The sequence below is a fragment of the Toxorhynchites rutilus genome, chromosome 1 (genome assembly GCF_029784135.1).
Source record: "Toxorhynchites rutilus septentrionalis strain SRP chromosome 1, ASM2978413v1, whole genome shotgun sequence".
NCBI lineage: Eukaryota > Metazoa > Arthropoda > Insecta > Diptera > Culicidae > Toxorhynchites > Toxorhynchites rutilus.
In genome coordinates this window covers 39,720,947-39,744,932 of record NC_073744.1, presented here as the reverse complement: position 1 = coordinate 39,744,932, position 23,986 = coordinate 39,720,947, and the positions used below count along the sequence as shown (strand labels likewise).

General features: G+C 39.0%; 1 protein-coding gene across 4 annotated transcripts in view; it reads left to right on the top strand.

The window, feature by feature from the left end:
- The window catches only part of LOC129771755 (E3 ubiquitin-protein ligase RNF19B-like), a 115,842-nt gene that overhangs the window by 27,747 nt on the left and 64,109 nt on the right, over nt 1-23,986 (top strand). The window contains exon 2 of one of the 4 annotated variants that reach the window (XM_055775773.1): nt 5,692-5,732. The exons of the other annotated variants lie outside the window; for them this stretch is intronic. The gene's annotated coding sequence lies outside the window, so the exon portion shown is untranslated. The remainder of the gene's footprint in view (nt 1-5,691; nt 5,733-23,986) is intronic. 4 annotated transcript variants of the gene reach the window in all.

Below are 23,986 nucleotides of genomic sequence, written 5' to 3'. Positions count from 1 at the left end.
ATTATTGATTGTTTTTGTTTTTTTATAGTTTTGATCAGTCTTCAGAAAGCAACGCGGTGCTGATGTGTAACAAGTTTTTTGTACTCAGTTGAGCTCTCACTCCTTGTATACACATGTACTCTGGCGAATGAGCATGCTCCGAAACACAGATCAAATGTTTTGTTGTCAGCCCCGTTTTGCGTCGTATTTCTATACCAATTTTACTCCGTGCTTGAATATGGTTTATCTCTCTGTTGAGTTATTTTTCTTCACACAAGCGTATACGGTTGGTATGGAGGCGCGCTGTTGTTTTTCGGCGTACTCGTGTTTATGAATTTTATACACTTCGTACCAAAAAACAGTACGTGTTTGCTATGAGCTGATGAAAATTAAACTCAGCGCATGTTTTTGAAGACTGGTTTACATGATCTCGGGACGCTATATCTCTGTATATATAAAAATGTATTAAATATGTGTTCTATGTGATGGAAATGTCTTTTTTCCAAGCGTTCGACAAAATCGTGAGCTGAAATTGGATTTCTTAAATTAAAATTTATTTATTTCCCTCATCTATCTCTATCTCTGCACGTTTGTGGACGCGTCAAAAACTCGAAAAGTACAGAACCTATTGAGCTCAAACTATGATACAAAATTCAAAACAACTAAACACATCTAGAATACTTGTTACAGCATGAAAGATTGAAATATTCAACTCAACCTTTCATCCACCATGTGCCACAGCAAAGCGTGGCAGGGTACAGCTAATTTTTTATATACTTTTTTTGTTGAAAGCTTGAAAGTTTTTTTTTACATAGCATACCAAAAAATCAGCTGTTTTTCGTTTTCGAGTTATGTTATGAGTTATGTTTGGCTTTATTTTAATGTGTCGATCATCTAAATCGGTACAGTAGCTCAAAAGTTATGAATTTAAAAAGTCATTTTTGGAAAAAATGAATTTTCGGACCATGGAAATAGCCCCTCTAACGAAAGAATAAAGAATACGGGTCAAATTATTACTAAGCTAACGGTAGTCCTACGTCAACCTTGCGGTTATGTCTTAGATATAACCCACCAATTTTGTTCCACCGATTAATGCTTGTTCCGTCCGATGACACACGGTCTGGCTGAAGAACCACTTCGTTCATATGAAGACATAGTATAATGGGTTGTTTCGCATATGATGTTTAACACTTTCGCTACGATTGTCGTTTATAGGCGACATCCGCGCGATGAGCTGTGTGTACGAGCGTCGTCTTTAGACTACAGGAGAGTGATACTGCACATCAATCCCACCAGCGCGATGTGTATACTTTTCGGCGCAATGCTCGATTCAGCGGTAGCACTCCGACGGAGCACACTGCCGTAGAGAAAGGGTTAAATATAGTGCTTGTGCTTGGGTAGACTGTACACTTCGTAGTAGCTCTCCGTGATTGACCTGAATTAGCGAAATTGCACAAAGAACACACTGAATGACGCTTGGGAGTAGCAAATCATTCTCATTGTGCAAGTTTCGGTGATTCGAGCTCTAAATAGTGAATAACGACGCCGGCCACGTCCTTACAGTCACCAGGGGGAGGGATGGAATGTTAGTATGATATTCGCCATCGGAATACCAGAAGGGTCGCCTCTACAGCGTGGTTCTCTAGCGTTTATCAAGGAAGGGATAGTTGTTAGTAAGAATCAAGATTCACTGTGGTGAGTAATGTGATTAAGAGTTTATCCATTTCTTTCCATAAAAACTATGGATAACAGCTATTACAACCATTTTTTTTTTTTTTTTTTATATATCTGTATTATAGTGACTTTCAACACTTTTGGCTGGTTCGTCACTTTTTACTTCCAATTTTGGAAGAATGTTGGGAGTGAGAATTGAACTCGTGATCTTCAGCGTGAGAGGTATGGATGTTACCACTACGCCAGATCGGCTCCACTATTACAACCATTCTCCTTAAGGACTTTTGACCCTCTGCGCTGGTTTTCAATAGTTTCAGGTTCTTTTTCGGGCATGCTGTTATAGAGAACATTCATTCGCAGGCGGAGTTCGAATATGATGTTGGAATATTGAGGCTTTAAATTCGGTGAGTTTATTTGCCTCTAATTTCGTAGATAGCCTCTACAGACGAAGATATATCTGAGTATAAAATGTAGCGTACAATGCGACAACTCCGCCTGCGAGATCTCTATAGTCCGGAAAAGATCCTGAAACTATTGAGAACCATAGCAGGGTGTCCAAAGCCCTTGCGTAGGATGGTTGAAATAGCTGTTAACAGGAATCGTACCCGATACCTCCATATGATAACACTGTACACTAACACTGTATATCCACTGGCTGGAGCGAAACTGTAGAAATTGTAAATGGCATCTTCTATACTCTCGTCCGTTGCAGTGAATTATGAACGGACGGAGTTGCAAGCATAGCATTTGCAATTCGGACGAGCGATTTACACGCGACTGACTTGCAGTGGTATATGAAAATAGTGCCACGCATCAAACAAGTCTTTAATATCCGAATAGTTTGGTATGCAAACCAAACTTTGTTAGTGGGAAAAATAGTTCTTAACCATGAAACAATTTCATGAAAACGTGACATGTTCTCTGATTGTTTTGATTGATAAATGACATAGTTCTACGTAAAAAAAAAGTTCTGCTTGCTGGCTCACAATGAGTAGCAACGAAAATGAAGATTTTGTTCGTTTTGGCGCTTAAGTCAGCTAGATAATGAGCAGGTTGAGTGATTCTCAATCCCGACCAGTCTCATGCTCATGCACGGCTGCTTTCTTCTAACTCATTTAACTTTGATTTGTCTTGATGTGCCTGAATCGAGGTCTCGTCGTCGTCACCTGACAGTGACAGAGACCGTCCGGGATGAGGGTTGAAAGAGAGGTCTATCCAGCCAATACTGATACCCCGTTTGTCAGTGATGGTGGCTTCTAATGAAAACCCCAAAGGGGGGGGGGGGGGGGTAGTCGGGAGAATGATGTCGATCTGGCGAAACTCGGTCGGTGTCGTGTGGCTCGAGGATAACAATGGTGGAATGCGGCATATCTATTACGGAGTTCATATATCGAAATAGCTTGGTGGATGAATAAACCAGGTCTGGAATGCTGCTTTGTCTTGTGGCGCGTCAATTTTTATACGACGGCAGACAAAAGCTGTCAAACGTCATCGATAGGATCGATCATCAACAACGTCACCTACCATACCCTTGCGTTAAAGTGGCATTGAATTCAATAACACTTGAGGCGGCGAGTCGTCTTCCATTGGTGCTAGTTGAAGTGTTGTTGAATTTATGAATAATGAAAATCTACAAACGTTGAACGCACTAGTCGTCGTTGTTATAAAGCAGAGGAATGGAATGCGCTACCTTTCTCCGCTCAGTTGTTTACTTGATGAGCCCCTAGACACTTGCAAAACGGGTGAACAGGGCTGCTAAATGCTAATTGTGTTCCCGCTGGGGTGGGCTTCTCCGCGGCAAGCTTCGCTTTTAATCGAGTCTATTTCAGCGGCGATTGTTTACTAATTGAAGCAAATTTCTGCCCCAGATGGGTGCTACCCGGACGGAGGAAGTTTCTGTGCATTTATTCAAATGCGATAATTGTACGGAGCCACCTTGAACGCGGGACAACACGTTTCCAGCAGTGTCTACAGGTGGTGCCTTCCTACCGCCGATCCAACGAATTCATTTTGTTGAAAACAAAATATCAAACAAGTCAACGCAAGCTCCCCGGTTTAACGCGGGGTGAGGATCAACAACCTGCGGTTGTCGAAAAATAGTAATAAGCAAGCGCAAGAAATAACCGTTACTTGTGCATAAAATATCACTACGATTCGATCGATCGCGGTGACAAACGGGTTGCAAGATTACGCAAAAAAGAATGCCAAATCGACAGCGATATATCCACTTGTTTCGTATCGCAACGTGCTCGTACTCAACACACACACTAGCCCATGATTGTGCAATTCGATGTTTTCGGCGTTACGGCGTCTTCATTGAACGATCAACGGAGACCGATCGGTGAATTGTGCGTACGATCATATGTGTGCGTGTGAGCTTCGGTGTGTGTCCTTCGCGTCGACCTTTTTTTTCTCTTTCTCTGCTTTTGACAACGCTTTTGTACAAAATTTCTCAATGAAATCGAACCTGAGAGCCAATTTTAACAACCGATGCTGTGGCGTATTGTATCATCGGCAACCGCACTTTACGAAGTGTGTTTGTGGGGGCTTCTCGGGGAAAAAACAATATCGGCGGCATGGGTCACAAACCGCTGCCTCCGAGACAGCGTCATTTCGCAAGTTCAGCGAAGGAGAGCAATCGGCATGTGTCAGAGTTGCTGCTGAGTCGCTGTTATAATTCCCCCCCAAAAAAAAGTGCTTTATTGCGAGTTTTACTTGTTATGTTGGGCTCGGAAAGCGTGTGGTGACAAGGTACCGCAGGCATTGAACCAACGGTATGGGTAGCAGCTGTTGGTGGCGTGTCTGTCATAAAAGCGATCAAAATGTAAAGCCATTAATCGGCAATCGGATTGGAAAGGACGGAACAATTAAAGCTCGACACGAAAATATGCAATTGTTTCGTTGTCACTAAGAAATTAGGGTTGCATTTAGGAGATTAAGATACGGTCCAAAAAAATTTAAACTGCATTTCACGACCAAATTTAAATTTATTTGTCAATCTGTCAAAACCAGCCTGAGGGCATCCGTATACTAGCACATAGGATTTGACAGCGTCAAACATGTCCGGGTCGCAAATGCAATTTGCGACCACTGTCACTCGCGAGAACTGCCAAACTCTCAAGCTGGTGTAAAACAAGGCACTTAACATACTACCAGGTGGGTCAAAACGTGAAGTGGTTTTCTGCAGCCATTTAAAAAATACACAAAAGTAAATTAAGACGATTGAGCACAATTTGTGGAATATACTGATACTTTATGAAATACTCATTGCTATATTCATTATATTCATTACGTTTTACGCTGCAAGCGTTTCATTTATTGTCTTTGCGTTGAAGGCACCATAATGATTTGCGCCATTTGGAAAACGAAATTAAGGACGAAATTAACACACTTCTAGAACAAAAAATAATGAATGAAAATTTACTTTTCTGTATTCAATATGTATTCTATGTAATAGAGTAATACGTTTCCTCGAAAATTGTGAAATAATATGAAACTGAAATTGTGTTTGATGCTGATTTTATATTATAATGGTGAGTTTTTGTGATTATTGTGTTGTAAAATATTTGGAAATATACAACCAAATGGCTAAGTAAGCGTCAGGACTACGTGTTTTAAGTAATCGAATAACTTAAAAATCTACATACTATTTATAAGATTTCAAAACTACCTTCTTTAAATTTTCACGAGTTTAACGATTGTTTCGAGTTAAATATGACGTTACGGTTTTATAATATAATACTACATTTCAAGTGATCAACCTAGGGTTCTACGTTTTATATTATCATTCAGACCCTTGTGATCATCATGATCATTACATTTCACATAAATTTTTTTTTCAAAAAACAATTCTTTTTTTAGTTAGAGAATGGGCGCACCTTGTTCCATAGATTTGCCTTGAGTTCGCCGAGTAATTTGATAGGTTTGGCAATGACAGCTAAATTTGTAGCACATCTTGACTCGCGGATCATATCCCCTTGCCCGGGGCTTGGTCAAAACAAATTTATACTAATGCTTGATTTTCTTTTCTATTTTCAGGTTAGTTTGAGTTATTCTGCAGGATTTTGACTGTTCTTTTTGTAAGTGTATCAATTACTTAGTCTATAGAAAAATATTTTACTCCAATTTTGACCAATTTTCTGGCCAAAACGCAGCTAATTTGGTCCTATCCATCAATGTAATTCAACGAATGTATCAATGCAAATCGTGCGTGTTGCTTGTGATGGATTTGAGATACAGGGAAACTTCGATACAACGTACCTCGTTATAACGTACCCTCGATATAACGTCACTCGATATAACGTACATTTTACCTCGATATAACGTACACATTTCCAAAGTGTAGAGGAAAAAAAATTTTTAGAGGAAGAAAAATTTTTTTTTTCTGATAGAACAATGAATTAAAGGGTGTGTCACATCAAATTGCATCACGGAAAAACGCAGTAGAAATTCGCCCAGTAGACCGATCCTTTTGAAAATTTTAGACAGTAAAATAAAAACTATTAAACAACTTTTGGCATTTTCTTTTTATTCATACTTCGAGCCCAAGCCCGTATGCTCGCACCTTCCTCTTTACCCCGTCCATAAGGTTCTGTACAACGTCAGGTTGTAGTTTTTTTTGAACAGAAATCCATTTTCTCTTGAAGTCCGCCTCCGATTTGACAACTTTTGGGTTCTTCCGGAGGGCCTGCTTCATAATCGCCCTATATTTCTCTATTGGGCGAAGCTCCAGCGCGTTGGGCGGGTTCATTTCCTTTGGCACGAAGGTGACCCCGTTGGGTTCGTACCACTCCGACACGTCCTTTGAATAGTGGCACGAAGCGAGATCCGGCCAGAAGATGGTCGGGCCCTCGTGCTGCTTCAATAGTGGTAGTAAGCGCTTCTGTAGGCACTCCTTAAGGTAAACCTGCCCGTTTACCGTGCCGGTCATCACGAAGGGGGCGCTCCGCTTTCCGCAAGAGCAGATCGCTTGCCACACCATGTACTTTTTGGCAAACTTGGATAGTTTCTGCCTACGAATCTCCTCCGGAACGCTGAATTTGTCCTCTGCGGAGAAAAACAACAGGCCCGGCAGCTGACGAAAGTCCGCTTTGACGTAGGTTTCGTCGTCCATTACCAGGCAATGCGGCTTCGTCAGCATTTCGGTGTACAGCTTCCGGGCTCGCGTCTTCCCCACCATGTTTTGCCTTTCGTCGCGGTTAGGAGTCTTCTGAACCTTGTATGTACGCAGGCCCTCCCGCTGCTTGGTCCGCTGGACGAATGAACTTGACAAATTCAGCTTATTGACGACATCCCGGACCGAACTTCTCGGATCACGTCTAAACTGCTTAACTACGTGCTTGTGATCTTTTTCACTGACGGAGCATCCATTTTTGTCGTTCTTCACCTTCCGGTCGATGGTTAGGTTCTCGAAGTATCGTTTTAGTACTCTGCTGACCGTGGATTGGACGATTCCCAGCATCTTACCGATGTCCCGATGTGACAACTCCGGATTCTCGAAATGAGTGCACGGGATTAATTCACGACGCTCTTTTTCGTTCGACGACATTTTTCCAAATTTACGAAAAATTGACAGTGAAGCATGGCCAACGTCATCTATACACTCTTATCTGATTATAAGCGAAAGCTGAAGATATAATTCCTAAAAATTAAATTTCTACAGCGTTTTTTCCGTGATGCAATTTGATGTGACACACCCTTTATCTGTATTGTGATGCTAAAACAAGTTTTGTACCTTCAATCAATCCCGAAATACAGCTGGTTTTGTAATTCCGGATTCTAAATGAATCATCCTTTAATCAACAGTACGAAGGAAACATCATGAGAAAGGCTGGCTTCGTCTTCTGATTGAAGTTATTCATTAACTTTACTAAAACAGCAACACAATAATGTATTATAGACTACTTTTGTGAGTACTTTATTATGCTTCGATATAACGTACAATTCGATACAACGTACAATTTTGAAAGTGAAATGTACGTTATATCGAAGTTTACTGGTCAGCTGATCAAGAAGCGTTAACACTAAATTATCGACCGGTTAAAATGGAAGGTTGTATCAATTGTTCACAAGATTTTGTTTTAAATTTTAATTAACACTCGATAACATACAGTCTCCCATTTCTTTTCACTGTATACAATTGAATCCTGTGTATAATCGAGTCAAAAGAATTGTTTTCATTTGTTTTTTATACATATATTTTTGGTTTTTTGAATATAAAAGAAAAAAATAATTTTAGGTTGATCCCCTCAGAGTCTGAAAACATCTTCCTCATATGAATTAAATTTATCCAGAGTCTCTCGGGAGGTGAGAGCCACTCATATTTAATGACAAAAATCCTTCTACGCAAATGTTCGCAAGTGGCAAAAAACTATGTTGTTTACGCTTCAACTTTTTAACATACACTGAAAAAGACGCGCAATGACAGTAGCTTTCCAACGAATGTCTGGAAATTTGATTCACTGGAATAATAATCAAGTTACGCCATCTGTTGTAAAACCGAAGAAACTTACCGGAACACCTAATAGTTTCAAAGGTGTTATTATTACTTTTATCCCAAAATTTCATAATAAACTTAACAATTTGTTCTTTGACACCAAACTTCTATCTATCTTAATTTCGCTATAAACAATTGCTGGTGAGAATTCAATCAAAATCTTCAAAAATCACGATTTTTACACAATACTCAGATTTTATAATAGCCAATTAACTTTCACCTTAACGATGAAATATTACTTTTTTTTTTAAATAAATCATATCTGACGAATTTCATGCTCACTCGTCTTAGGAGCAGCGCCATCTCAGATAGCAGGTGTAAAGACATGTGTCATATAAGTAACTTTGCATACTTGAAATATTCAAAAAAGGATTAGACTAGTTTTTGAAAAGGGCCAAAATTTTTTTTCTTAACTTTTTACAAAAATCATGATACCTACAACATTCTGGTCAATGAATGAAATGTAGAAAATTGTTTATTTTTTGTGTTAAAAATAAAAAAAAATTGAAATAAAATTCGCTGAAAAAATATATTTTAAAAATTGAAACTCATTTTTCTCAAAAACCTTTTTTTTTAATCCTCAAAAAAATATATGAATAGCCCTAACAATTTACAACAAGTTATACAACGAAAGATGGATACTTTTACAGGGAAAAAGTTTTTCTAACAAATCATGTTTTCTTTGAAAAAAAAAATACAACTAACCCGAATTTTGGTTAAATTCAAGATAGCGATATAAACTGGACAAAGTTTTAGACCATATTAAAATATGAACTTTTGTCGAAGACGTCAACTTTTTATCTTTCTATCTACAACATTCTAGTCAAAGATTGAGATGTAGGAAATAATTTATGTTTTCATTGGAAAAAATCCAACAATTTTTTTTGAAAAAAAAATCAATGAAAAAAATTTGGAAAATAAAAATTCATTCAAAATTCATCCAAAGCTTTTCGAACAACAACTATTTCATGTTTATAAATTGCTTATAACATTATTGCATATAACATATAACAACGTAATATTTTTATGTATAGACTAGCTGGCCCGGCAAACCCCAGCCCAAAATTTATTTTTTGTTATCACATCCACGTTTTTTTACTACGCGCTGTTCATTGTATATGATAGAATATATAGAGCATATGATAGAATAAAGACAGACCTAAATCGGACAATTCCTCTCTCGAGTTTTGCTTTGCAGCACATTCGGCGATCCATTTTCATTTATACATATAGAAGACGATATAGGAGTGCGTTTCATCACATTATAATCCATTTCCATTTCTCGAACGAAGATCAATTTCGTTAGCGCAAACATCAAATGAACTAACAACGTTTGTCAATATGTAATTGTAGAACATATGCGAATTGAATTGCCCGAATTTTCCCATTTTTCTTCAGAGTTTTCCGAAAATTGTCAATTGTCATGTTTGGTTGAAATATGTGTATTTTTTATGGGACCCCCTCCATTCCATATTTCTCGTACATAAAAACCCTCACATCCCAAATTTGGCTACATTTGCTTGATCAGTTCTCTAGTAATGCAGGAGTTTGTGTTTCATTTGTACGGAAGAATAGAACCGGAAAACCTTTCAATCATTGGGCTTAGCACCAAGTGTTCGAAACAAGTACCCTGGGTTATTTATCATCTTGACATTGAATACAAAATTAACACATTCAACGCAAAGTTAAATTACTAGCAATTGTGGTCAAACTGCTCCATGTTCAGAAAATGTTTAAAATGAAGCCTTTGCGTGAGTGCGTGCGTGCGTCCGCCCCAATGGTTTTCGATGTGCTCCACTAGCTTCACGCGGAGTCTAATAACCCCCGAAGACGAACGAAAGCAACCCATGGTTTGTAGAAAGAAGACAAACCGGTTTAGCCGGCCCGGGGTTCGTCTCGAAGACTACGATTGATCGCTTCATTAACACCACTGAACCCAACGTTTGATAAATCTTGGTACGAGCTCACTCGACTTGTGATTGTCTCAACTGAACACCCCCACACCGCCATCCGATTACGACCGGTGAAATCGAAAGTGAAAGAGTTGTCCCTCGCTTCCCGCTTCCCATATGTGTCCGCTGTTGCCTAGACACACGTCGGTTTTTTCATCACACAACCGGACCACGAAAGGGAGAGGACGGGTACTCGGGTAACTGTCGCAACCAACGTTGCGGTGAAAGTCACGTCTCGGTTGTTGTTCTCACGAGCTGTCCAAGTTTCGGCTCTTGTTGCACTCTATTTTGTATCAAATTTGACAGTGGAGTCAGCGGAAGCCGAGTGCTGAATTGCAATTGTTTTGACGCTTTCCGAGAAATTGATGGGGTCAGAAATGGGAACAATTTTTTCTGATTGGACCTCATCAATATCTGCAATTTGCGTTTCGAACAATTATTGTAGTTTTTGTGTTATACGTAGAAAAAATATGTTTTCCACTTTGTTACAACACGCTGTTATCAAGTAGATCTGATTTCACGCTTCGAAAAACAAATACCACAAACTAATAGACCCCACAAAGAAACCATCAACTGAAACACTGAATCTGCGGGAAACTGTTTCTTCACCCACTTCTTCGTTATATGTAGCTCAAACTCATTTGTATGGCTTCGGGCGGGAAAAAGCAAATGACGAATTATTTTCATTTTACAACGCGATATAATTTTATCGCCACTTTTCCTGGCGCCGTTTTTTTCTGTTGTCGTTGTTTTGTTCGCTACTTTATCACAGCCTAATCTGCCTTAATTGCAATAATCGTCATACAGCGTTAAGTGGCGAGAGAAACTCCGATTTCTCACTCCGTTTTTCTTCTTTTGTTTGATTTTCTTTATCCAGCGACACTTTCTGATTTGTGCCATATCTTTTGATGAAAATATGTATTCCATCGTAGTGAGAGTTTCATACTTTAAGTCACAAAGAAGCTCCAGTTTCAGAATACATATACACATCCGAACAGATGTTTCGGCATCACCATCAGTGAGCGATGCTCTCTTACTCTTTGAACTTACACGAAGAGAACACTTTGAACGGTGAGCTACCAAGTTCACAAGAGAATTTTCGGATCACTTCATTCTTTCCCATCATGATATAGAATGGAGAACGCATAGTTGTACTACAGTAGTTGACTATAGAACAGGTCTTCACTAATGATTGATCCTCGCAAAGTGAACCCAAGTGCAGATGGATATGTGTGTACAAATTTTACAGGGAAGCTTCGGGTTTCAAATTCCAACGTCAGATACCAGATTCAGTCTCACATTCAGATTACATATTCCGATGGCAGGCTAAGAATCCAGACAAAGGGTCAAGATTCAAACTACAGATTTCGAAGCCAGACCAAGATTTCAGATTTAAATTCTAGTTCCAGATGACATACATAGATTCCACGATTCAGATAACTGAGATTTCAGATTAAGATTCCAGAATCTAAATTACAAAGTCCTGATTTCAGTCAAAGATTCCAGATTTCAGGCACATATACTAGGTAAAAATTCTTAATTTAGATTCCAAATTCAGATCAAGCGTCCAAGCATCCACATTGCGATGGCAGGCCAAGATTTCAGAAAAAGATTCGATATAGATTACAGATTCCGATGCCAGATTAAGATTTCAGATTTGGATTACAGATACAGGTTCAGATTTCTGACTTTGATTCTGATGTTGATTCAAATTTAGATTTCAGATTCAGATTCAGATTCGGATTCCAGATCCAGATTATATATTTAGAATCTAGAATCTAGATTACATTGTTTAGATTCCAGATTCGAGATTTCAGTCTTAGATTCCAGATTCGAGACTTCAGTCTTAGATTCCAGATTTTTGATCCAGACTTTAGGTTACAGTTATGGATTCCAAATTCAATTTCAAATCCTAGATTCAGATCCCATATTCCAGACAAAGATTTGGAATTTAGGTTCCAATTTAAGACTACAGGTTCCGATGCCAGACTAAGATTTTGGATTTGGATTCCAGATTCTGATCCCAGATCTGATGCCAGACTGAGATTTCAGATTCAGATCCCAGATCCAGATTACAAACTCAGATTCCACAATCGAATTACATAATCAGATACAAGTTCAGTTTTCAGATTAAGATTCCAGAATCTAGATTATGAAGTCCAGATTTCAGGTTCGAGATTTCAGTTATAGATTCCTGACTATTCCAGATTCAGATTCCAGGCTCCAGATACCCGATTAATATTCTAGATTCAGATTTTAAATGCATTCAGTTTACGCATAGCGACCCAGTCCAGAGTGCGAGTCCAGACAAAGGTTCAAGATTTAGATGACAGATTCCAGATTCAGATTTCAGATCTGATGCAAGACTAAAATTTCAGATTCCAGATTAGAAACTCAGATCTTAATTTTCGAGACTCAGATACAGGATATAAGTTCCAGTTTCTGATTCTAATTCAAATTCAGAATAAGGTTCAAATTCCAAATTCAGGTATGAAATTCGGATTCCAGATTCACAATCTAGTTTCTAGATTCTAGGTTCAGATTCCAAATTCGGATTCCAGGTTGAGATTCAGGTTCCAGAATTCCAGGTTACGTTCAGATTCCTGGTTCATGATTTCAGTCTTTGATTCCAAATTATCGATTCAGACTTCAGGCTACATACACAGATTTGAGATTTAAATTTCAAATTTAGAATTCAGATTCAGAACCCCTATTCAGATTACAGATTCCGATAGCGGAGATCCAGGCGAATATTCAGATCAAAACACAGACTCCGAAGCCAGAATAAGATTCCAGATTCAGATCCCAGGTTTAGATCTCAAATTTGATATCAAACCGAAAATCCAGACTCAGGTCCAAGATCCAAGACAAATTCCAGACTAAGGTATTCAGATTACAGACTCCGATGCCAGACTATGATTCCAGATTCAGATTACAAACTCAAATATAAGTGCAAATTTTCAATTCAGATTCCAGAATCTAGAATACAATGTTCAGATTTCAGGTTCGTGATTTCAGTCCTAGATTCTAGGTTCTCGATTCAGATTCCGGGCTGCAGGTGCATATTTATTCCAGATCAGATCCCAGCTTTGGACCTCAAATTTAGAGCACAGATTCCGGCCCCAACACCCGATATCAGACTAAGATTGGTCCTTGGGTCCTAGACCCAGATCAAAAATCATAAAAAAACTGTAAAAAAGATTCCGATGCTAGACTATGATTCAAAATTCAAACTTCAATCTAAAATCCCAGATTCAATCTCCTGATTTCAAACTGACTGAGTCCAGAATCTAAAGATCGGATTCCAGGTTCAAGATTCGGAATTCTATTCTATTCTATTCTATCGGAATTTTCATATTCAGATTCAAATCCCAGATTTATTATCTGCATCCCAGATTCAGACCTTAGGTTCAAATTCAAGGTTCGAGATTTTAGTGTCAGAATTCAGTTTTAGATTCAGATTTCAGACTCCAGACACAGATTCCGAATTTCAGATTCAGAATTCAGAGAATATTGATTCCTATGTTCAGAATCCTAAAAGGAGATTCTCATAAGTTCAAGATTTCCAATTATGGATTGAGATCTCAAACTCGGATTCGAGATCACAGATCCAGATTCCAAAATCTAAAATACAAAACTTGGATTCCAGGCTCGAGTCTAAGATCTCTTCAGATTCCACACAAACATTTTCGATCCAGATTCATACTCCAGAATGATTCCAAAAGTTTGAGATTCCCAATTATAGATTCCAGATAGATCCCAAACTCAGATTTTAGATTACAGATCCAAGAATTTAGATTATAAGCTCAGGTATCAGGTTCGAGATTTCAGTGTCAGATTCCAATGTTAAATTCCAGTCACTCTAGACACAGATTTAAGATTTCCGATCAGATTCCTAAAGTTCCAGATTCCCAATTATAAACTTTTGATCCCAAATTCTGATTCCAGTTCACTGGTCCAGATTCCAGAATCTTGATTACATATTTCAGGCTTCAGGATCGAGTTTCAGATTCAGATTACAGACTCCAGATTTAGATTCTGAATTCAATTTCCTGATCCAGTGTTCAGAATAAGTATAAAGTTTCGAATTCAGGTTTGACATTCTGAATTATAGATTCCGGACTCAGACTCCAGACTCAGATTCAGTTTCCAGATTCAGATCCAAGTCTCCAGATTACAGATCCAGGATTCAAAATTCAAATTCCCGGGTTCAGATTCTAGGATCAGATTCCAGTCTTAGTTTCAAGATTTCATTTTCGAATTCCAGACTCCAGACACAGGTTCCTGATTTCAATACCGGATTACAAATACAGCTTCCAGTATTCAGAATTCCAGAATCCAGGTTCAAGATTCAATTCTAGATTGAATATCCAGAACACATATCAAGATTACAATGGTCAGATTCGAAATGAACAGAAACAGAAGAAGCGTATAAATTTTATTTTCCTAGTCTCAGAATTTTGATCGAAGTTTTGGATTCGGAACAGGATTAAAATTTTTCTTCCTAATTTCAACTTCATAGCCTCATCCCGTTTTAAGAGAATAATCATAAATGGATTTCTGTTTGTCGGTCTGTCTGTTTGTCTGATTCTTATGGACTCGGAAACTACTGAATCTATCGACATGAAAATTGGTATGTAGGGGTTTTTGGGGCCAGGGAAGGTTCTTATGATACTTCGAGACCCCTCCCTTCTCTCTAAGGGGGGCTGCCATATCAATGAAACACAAATTGTTGCAATACTCGAGAATTAATCAAGCAAACGAAGCCAAATTTGGCATGTGGAGGTTTTAGGGTGCAATAAAAGATTCTATGGTGGTTAAATACTCCTCTCCCCTCTCAGGGAAGGGCTGCCATACAAATGAAACACAAATTTCTGCATTACTCGAGAATTAATCAAGCAAATGAAACCAAATTTGTGATGTGAGGGTTTTTGGGTACAAGAAATGTTTCTATGATGGTATGAGGGTGGAATGGAGAGGGGGTCCCGTAAAAATAATACAAATGTTCCAACCAAACATGACAATTGAAAATTTTCGGAGAATTCTGGAGCAAAATGGAAAAATTCGAAAAATTCAATTCGCATATGTTCTACAATTCCATATTGACAAACGTTGTTAGTTCATTTGATGTTTGCGCTAACGAAAATGATCTTCGCTCGAAAGTTAAAATTGATTTTAATATGATTAAACGCACTCCTATATTTTCTTCTATCTATATAAATAAAAATGGATCGCCGAAAAAGTAAGAAAACGTGAATGTGATAACGAAAAATAAATTTTGGGCGGGACGAAATTTGCCGGGTCAGCTAGTAAATCATAAAAACTCTTTTTCCGCATTCAACACCGAATCACATGCGTTATTGGGACGCTAATCTCGCGACGCTGAAACAAGAAACTTCAAGTGTTGACTTCAATTAGTACACGAGTGTTAATTCTACGCGACTCCACGGCCCTCATTTCGCACTGATCGATTATGGTTTTTTTGCCCCTGAAAAGTCCTCGATTATTCGGGAACCCGAAGTGCGTGTTTGAACTCTCGATCGTGTGCTGAGTTTATAAATGTTCAGGGAGACTGCCGACATTGCATTATAGCCGTCGTCGTCAGTTCTACGAACGACAGCAGTTCCGATCGCATTTCCGAGGCAGTGTTCTTGAAACGGAACGGCTGTACGAGAGGAATTGAAGGAGGAAGGAGGTAATTAAGAAGAGATGGGAGACGAAAACGGCGGACGGACTCAAGTTGAACAATAACCGTAACAAAACACTACACAAACCTCTCATCGTCAAATATTCTGCTTGCGAGCAGCAATCGAGTGTTTTGGGAATTGGTGAGTGGTTTTCCGTTTTCCTATTTCGCGTTCTGTTCTCTTCCTCCGAGAACCGCTCGAGAGAGGCGCGTAAGTGTGTGCGGATAGTGATCCCCGATAATCGTTCGATTAATCGAATACTTCCTTCAGAAATCGATTATTAATCGAACGAATACTGCACAACCAATAATCGAAGCGAACGAATAATTTACGTCGATTAAAGGGTGTGTCACATCAAATTGCATCACGGAAAAAACGCTGTAGAAATTCGCCCAGTAGACCAATCTTTTTGAAAATTTTAGACAGTAAAATAAAAACTATTAAACAACTTTTGGCATTTTCTTTTTATTCATACTTCGAGCCCAAGCCCGTATGCCCGCACCTTCCTCTTTACCCCGTCCATAAGGTTCTGTACAACGTCAGGTTGTAGTTTTTTTTGAACAGAAATCCATTTTCTCTTGAAGTCCGCCTCCGATTTGACAACTTTTGGGTTCTTCCGGAGGGCCTGCTTCACGAAGCAAGATCCGGCCAGAAGATGGTCGGGCCCTCGTGCTGCTTCAATAGTGGTAGTAAGCGCTTCTGTAGGCACTCCTTAAGGTAAACCTGCCCGTTTACCGTGCCGGTCATCACGAAGGGGGCGGTCCGCTTTCCGCAAGAGCAGATCGCTTGCCACACCATGTACTTTTTGGCAAACTTGGATAGTTTCTGCTTTCGAATCTCCTCCGGAACGCTGAATTTGTCCTCTGTCGAGAAGAACAACAGGCCCGGCAGCTGACGAAAGTCCGCTTTGACGTAGGTTTCGTCGTCCATTACCAGGCAATGCGGCGTCGTCAGCATTTCGGTGTACAGCTTCCGGGCTCGCGTCTTCCCCACCATGTTTTGCCTTTCGTCGCGGTTAGGAGTCTTCTGAACCTTGTATGTACGCAGACCCTCCCGCTGCATGGTCCGCTGGACGAATGAACTTGACAAATTCAGCTTATTGGCGACATCCCGGACCGAACTTCTCGGATCACGTCTAAACTGCTTAACTACGCGCATGTGATCTTTTTCACTGACGGAGCATCCATTTTTGCCGTTCTTCACCTTCCGGTCGATGGTTAGGTTCTCGAAGTATCGTTTTAGTACTCTGCTGACCGTGGATTGGAAGATTCCCAGCATCTTACCGATGTCCCGATGTGACAACTCCGGATTCTCGAAATAAGTGTACAGGCTTAATTCACGACGCTCTTTTTCGTTCGACGACATTCTTCCACATTTACGAAAAATTGACAGTGAAGCATGGCCAACGTGATCTATACACTCTTATCTGATTATAAGCGAAAGCTGAAGATATAATTCCTAAAAATTAAATTTCTACAGCGTTTTTTCCGTGATGCAATTTGATGTGACACACCCTTTAATCGATCCAAACCCAGAGAGGAAAAAAAACGTACGGCCGCTTCAGTTTTATCCTGGAATCAATCATATTTTACGCTCCCCGATAGTCGTAAACGAAGCTCAATGCCGTCAACGCGACTTGAGCTTCCTTTACGACTTTAGGGGAGCGTAAAAGATAATAGGGTAACACGGGGTGATTTGGTCATATGGGGTGATTTGGTCCACAAATGTGAGTTTTCCGATCGTGGTTTTAAGGTTTTTCCCGCTAATTAAACAAACTCTTCGTGTATTGTGCAGTAAAGTTCTGTTCGCCTACAGAAGAGGAACAATTTGATGTAGCGAAACTGTAAGTTTGATAACAATGAATGAAATTAATTGCATTTTAGTTTTTGCATGTTGTGTAGGGTGACATGGACACGTTTTTGTGGGGTGAATTGGTCCTACATATTTGAGGTTTTTGTTTTTGGTCTAATTGATTCCAGATGTCGCTGAATTACAAAAAGAGGATGGGCAGACAAAGTTGGAAGAAGGAGGAGCTTGAAAGAGCAACGCAGGCTATCGAGAACGGATTTTCTTTGACCAAGCATCAAAAGTGTTTAAAAATGCTCGACCAACAGTGAAAAGATTCATGCAGAATTCGAGATGGTGTCAATCCAACTTTTCTGGTCTGGAATCTGGCCAAGGCACCTGGTATCGATCCCAAAACATTGTTACTGATTGTAACATTATCCCAAAATACTTTACATAAACATGAGTATGTTTTTTCCGATAAAACACACACTGGACCATATCACCCCACAGACGGTCCAAATCACCCCGCATCAAATTTTAATGTCCAAAAATCATCTCTTTTATTTTATGATATATTTGGTAGATTGAAGCTTTATATAATGATTGAACATCATTTATTGAGAGAAAACAAGTGTAGCTCAGTATACAATGTGACATTTTTTATTTAGACCGTATTGATTTGGAAATATTAGGCGATTTGCTTAGGTGGTCCAAATTCCCCCCTTTTCCCCTACTTGATTTTCAGGCTGAATGAACATTTTTTTGATTCCATATGGTTTTCTAGCAAATGAGAAATATTAGTTAACTAATTAGGGACTGTCCACATACCACGTGGACAACTTTAGGGGTTGTAGGGGGTACGAAAATGTCCACGCTTGTCCACGGTGAGGGAGGAGGGGGTTTAGATAATGTCCACGTAGACACATAAAATAAATATTTCTGAAAATACAATATAATCAAAAATGAATGAAATCTGATCTGCACGAATTTCAATCTTGCCGCTCCTTACGTGTACTCCGTAAAAGACCATATTTTTTCATATCATTGAACTGTTTCGTTAAAATGCGTATTCTGAGAGTAACTCACATGAACTGAGAGTGATGAACTTATTTACATTCCGCCAGGACGAAGACACCATCAAAGACTTTTAGAATGTTGTAATTTGAAAAATGCACGACATACTTTTCTTAGGTAGGAGTTTGTTGCTGTATCTGTCTTTCGAGAACTCCAAAAGTGATAAACCAAAGGAAAATGAACAACGAATTACCTGGTGAAGCTTGGTTAAGTAGAACGCTACAATATATCGGTTCCATACTATTGCATCTTGTGTCTGGTCAGATTGAAAAGGAATTCTCCTTTATGTGCTTCTATGAAGCTTCGATAAATTCTAACAAGTACTGCGAAATTAAAGTCAGCGATCCAGAATATTATTGAATTATATTGCACCTTCTGGTTATCAATTGTTCGGGACACTTTTCTTGAGCGCAATAATTTCATAGAAAAGCATAAAAAATAACTTATTACCCAGTTTTTTACGAGAAGCCAAACATGTTTTGGGAGGTTGGGCTTAGATGTTGCGGAAGACCTCGACTCCAAAAAAGGGACGCTGTGTGTATGGTGGAACTGGAAGCGAATCTTCGATCATGAGGAGTTACATAGCCAAAAGGTTAATTCAGTGTTGTGCGGTTCACAACTATATAGTTTTCACGAGGCGATTATGGAAGAAACCACTTAAATCGATCAACCGAAAAGTGTCACATAAATCTCTGATGACGCCCCAAAAAATAGGGCGATTAGTTGGGAAGCTTTGATGCATCCACGGTATAGCCCAGACCCTGCAAACATCTTTGTGATCTATTAAGAAATGATCGAGTTAGAAGCGCTCGAAATCTTTGATTTTCATTTTACCCCCCTGAATCTTCAAGTTAGACGTAGTCTTACTTCAAAAAAAATTATTCAGAAATTAAACGCGGATACTTTTTAAATGACCCAATATATTCGAATAATTCTGTGTCTATAAGTGTGATGCTTTGGATTTTTTCCCTGAACCCTTTTACGGTGGTAACTATATTTCCACCAACGATTTTATTTCTTTTTCTTCTTTAACAATAAATTATTACTTCTAGTCTAACTGTGGTAACTAGTTCTGATATCTAGCAACGTGCCTGATTTGTTTGGGTGCGAAAAAATTAATAACTATTCATTTCGTGTAAACAACACCAAATTTAGAGCAGCAAGAGCAAATTCCCCGAAAAGTCATCGAAAAACAGTCTATTTGTTGAAGTTTTCAATACATATGAACTGTTTAGGACCTGCTGAGTCTCATCATGAATTTTATTAATTGTTTTTGTTGAAACTAACATCAAAAATTCAAATATATGATAAACATTTTTACCATCAAATGTTTACCGCTTGGCAACTATATTGCCACCAATTTTTTCAATGTTTTTAATTGTTTTGTTTATTGAAAAAAAAATCTTTTGTGTATTTCAGCATGTAAACATGTCGCTGTATTGTAGTTTGCGTTGATTACGTGCCTGGTTCTCACAGTCCATTAGAGGGTTAAAGCCGGCACGAATTCGGGAACAACCTAAAATTTTCCAAGACATACGAGGTTGAACAGTTATTTTTTATGTGAGTTTTAGCGGTGAAAACAATCTGACAACATAAGTGGAATTTGGAAAAAACTAGATAGTGGTACAAATAACTTTACGGGGAATGTTGGAAAGCGAATGAATGAATTTAAAACAAACCGTTATTATTAATTGAACTAACATTTTTATCCATAAAACTATAAAATAGGAAATAGAAGCAATCTCAAAATGAAATTTAAGCGAAGTTCAATTTAATTTTGATTTTTTATTTATTTCTCTCAGTGTGCCGATTAATCGATTATTTGGGGCGATTAATCGTATCGAATAACAAACTGCTGGAAACTATTCGATTAGCTGATGAACGATTAATTTCAAAAATCGGGGATCACTATGCTCGGATAATTATTCCGCCGCTGAGAAATAAAACTGTAAACCTTAGCAATGACCGGACAACAAACCGAATCGACCTCAGAGAATTTGTTCGTTTAATGTGTTTTCTAATCGGCGCCGACATTGGGCCTGCTTGAATATTCATTGAACAACGTGCTCGATAGGTGGCGCGGTAGACGCGCTGCTGGAACCTTCAAGGCGCAATGAACACCGCTTTGGGGCCACCCGATTCCACACTCAAAAGTGCGCGCACTCAACGCTTGATTCTTTGCTTGCCAGTTGCAATCTATTTCACTGCTCTTTGTGGCATTGCGATTGGAGCGGTAATTCGCGAACTGCATCATCTTATTGACCCTTGGCCGCTCAAGAGGCTACGCCAGTTCCTTGATAAGCACCGTAGAAGAGGCTTTTGCGCGGTCTAATAAGTAGAACTTGCGGATTTAGGTTAGTAGATTAGTGATAGCCGGCTGTGGAATGCGAATTTTCAAAACAGAAACAATCAACATAATTTTGACGATAACTGATTGTGAGAATGTATGAAAAAATACTCAATGTAGGACACACTTCACCGAATGTGACATTTGGCCGACATACACTATTTCTTAGAAATAGTGTATTCAGTGCATACGGAAATCAGCTTCTCTCGACATCATTTCCATGTTGAAAACTGCTTCAACCCGCGCAATAAGCATCAATCAAACATAAACCCATCTCGCGCTATCACCCACAAAGATGAGGTGGAGCCGATGGGGGCTGAGTGAACGCGGAATGTGTTGGCGTTGTTATTTGCAATCGAGTCGAGTCGACATGGTGAACTTATTTTTTTTCCTTGTTTTTCATACCGAGACCTGTGATTGCAGCATTATTCTCGCAACAACCACTCGCGATAACAGCTCAGCACAGGTGATGTGCATGCTTTTGAGGCTGCACAAACAAAACGGCGTTATCTCGTTTGTTTCGGATTTTGATCTTGCGTATGTGTTGACAAAATTGACGATTCTACTCGAACGTTTTTGAATGTCGTGAACATATCGTGTCTACTAATCGAGTTGCCAATTGAGTGAATAGTCTCAAAACAGAGTTCGTATGATACTCGAATGACAGCATGACGTCAGCAGCAGCAGCTTCTCCCCCACAGCAGGACACCATTGTGCACAATACGTCTAATTATACGGTGCTGTGCGCCTATTACGTGTACTCGTCATGTCCATGTCCCGTTCGCTGTGCTGCTTGTGTGATGCGAACAATATATGTATTTCCCCAAGCCGAGTTTCGAGATGTTTGCGTCAGAAAAGCTGTAGCAGCAGCATCTCCATAGTCATCGCTATTGATAGGGCTGAGGAACGCGAAACCGACCCCCAGAAACGTCCAATTAGTGTGCTATCGGAAAGAAACATTGTCGCCGGTCTAAGGTCCTCCGTCGGAAGAGCGGCCTGTTGCATTGAGTGGTGGGCCATGTGACCTACTCGAAAACAACCCATAAATCTTAGTCTCAAGCACGCAGTAGAAGGCTCTAATAACGTCCGCACTAGCGCCAGGTGTTGTTTGCAGTGCAGCAAGCCAACCAGCTTCTCTCCCTTTTCCCACTTCGATTGGCCAGCGTACATTCTAGGCCAACCAACGCAGTCTCCACCAACCAACGATCTGGTTTCTCCTTGAACACTGTCCGTCACCCGTCGTCTCGGTCAGCTCGATGCTCGGGAGCCGTGCATGGGCAATCATGTCAAGTTGTGCTGAGTTGATTCGATAGCGTTTTACACATGCATCAAAAACATCGAGTTCTCACCTTCTTTGGCTTTGTACCTAGTATGGTTAAGAAGCACAGCGCCTGCCGCTCTTTAATTACTGGCCATGAAAATAAATTCTTGGGGTTTGGAACGTTTCACCTTTCTTGAGGATTTGGAGAAACCAGCATTAGGAGACCCAATGGTTTATCAGAGAAAATTCTATTCTCATTTTTGCTGCCATAATTAGTCCCACGCCCGTTCGCTACGGTATAAGGGTCTAAATGAATAATGTTTTGAAAATTTTCGTTAATATGAAATTCTCCGAATAGCCGGCTACCGAGAAGAGAAAAATCCACGTGGCGTCACAACAATTACTTTCAAAATTCAATTTCAGATAGCTCCAAACTCTTGTTTACGAATTCCACACTCCAGACTTCCAGATTTCCCATGCGAGCTCCGCACTCAGAATTTCATTTATTTTCGTATTCCATATAAAAAACTCATGATTTTGGTCCCTGTTTGCAGAACCCAGATTAAAACTCCATATTCTGAATTCCAGATGAAAATGGTATAATTGTGAAAATTATAAATTGGAGGTTACAGAGTCCATGTTACAAATCAGAATTTCAGATTAAAATGTAAGTTCGAGTATTCAATTCGCAATTCAGCTTCCTGATCTAGATCGCTGGATCCTGACATGAGACTCGAATTCATCTCACGAATTTGATTTCAGTATTAGATCCAAATCCAGATTCCAGATTTGAATTCTGAATTCAAGATTTCGAATGGAACACAAGATTTGAATTGAGATTTCAACTGAGAGTTCAGATTGAGGTTCCCAAACTCCAGATTCAGAATTTGAAAAAAAAAGCACAAATTCAAAGCACATCCAACTTACTCAAATTGTTCCAGGATCCTGATCTAAGACTCGAACTCAGATCCAGTTACATACTGCACAAAACGAGTTCATATGCAAATCAGATATTAAAATATACATTAGAAATTCTGATATGGGGCTCGATCTACAAGATTCCAAGACTTAAATTTTGACAAAAAAATGCCGATTCAAATTTTGGATTCCCCATTCGAAATATTCGATTTTAGATTCTAGAATCGATATTGAGATATTATTCCTATACAGCCATTCCATGTCAAACCGATATAGTGGTTCTCAGGTGTCTATGAACAGTGGTAGTTTTGTTCTTTATTGCAAAATATTAGACCCGTATTTTTTTATTTTTTCGTTAGGACTCATTTCCATTTTAGGGTGGTCCGAAAAATCAACTTTTTCCACCTTTTTCCAAGAACGACTTTCTTTTAAAATTCATAACTTTTGAACCATTGAACCAATTTAGATGATCGACATATCAAATCGAAGCTCAAAAATGAAAAAAATAGTAATAAATATCAAGAATTATGTTATGTACAAAATTCTTTGCCTTCATGAAAAAATAGAAAAATATATAGCGTCTTTTAGTTCAAAGCCATGAAAACAATAAAAAACGATTACAATCAAGAATCACGAAAATGAAATCCATTTTTTTTGCAAGTTCAATATTTTTTATAAAAGGCTAGCATTAGCTTCAATTTGATCTGTTGATCATCTAAATCGATCCAGTGGTTCAAAAGTTATGATTTTTCGAAAAAAGTTATTTTTGAGAAAAAGTGGAAAAAGTTGATTTTACGGACCACCCGAAAA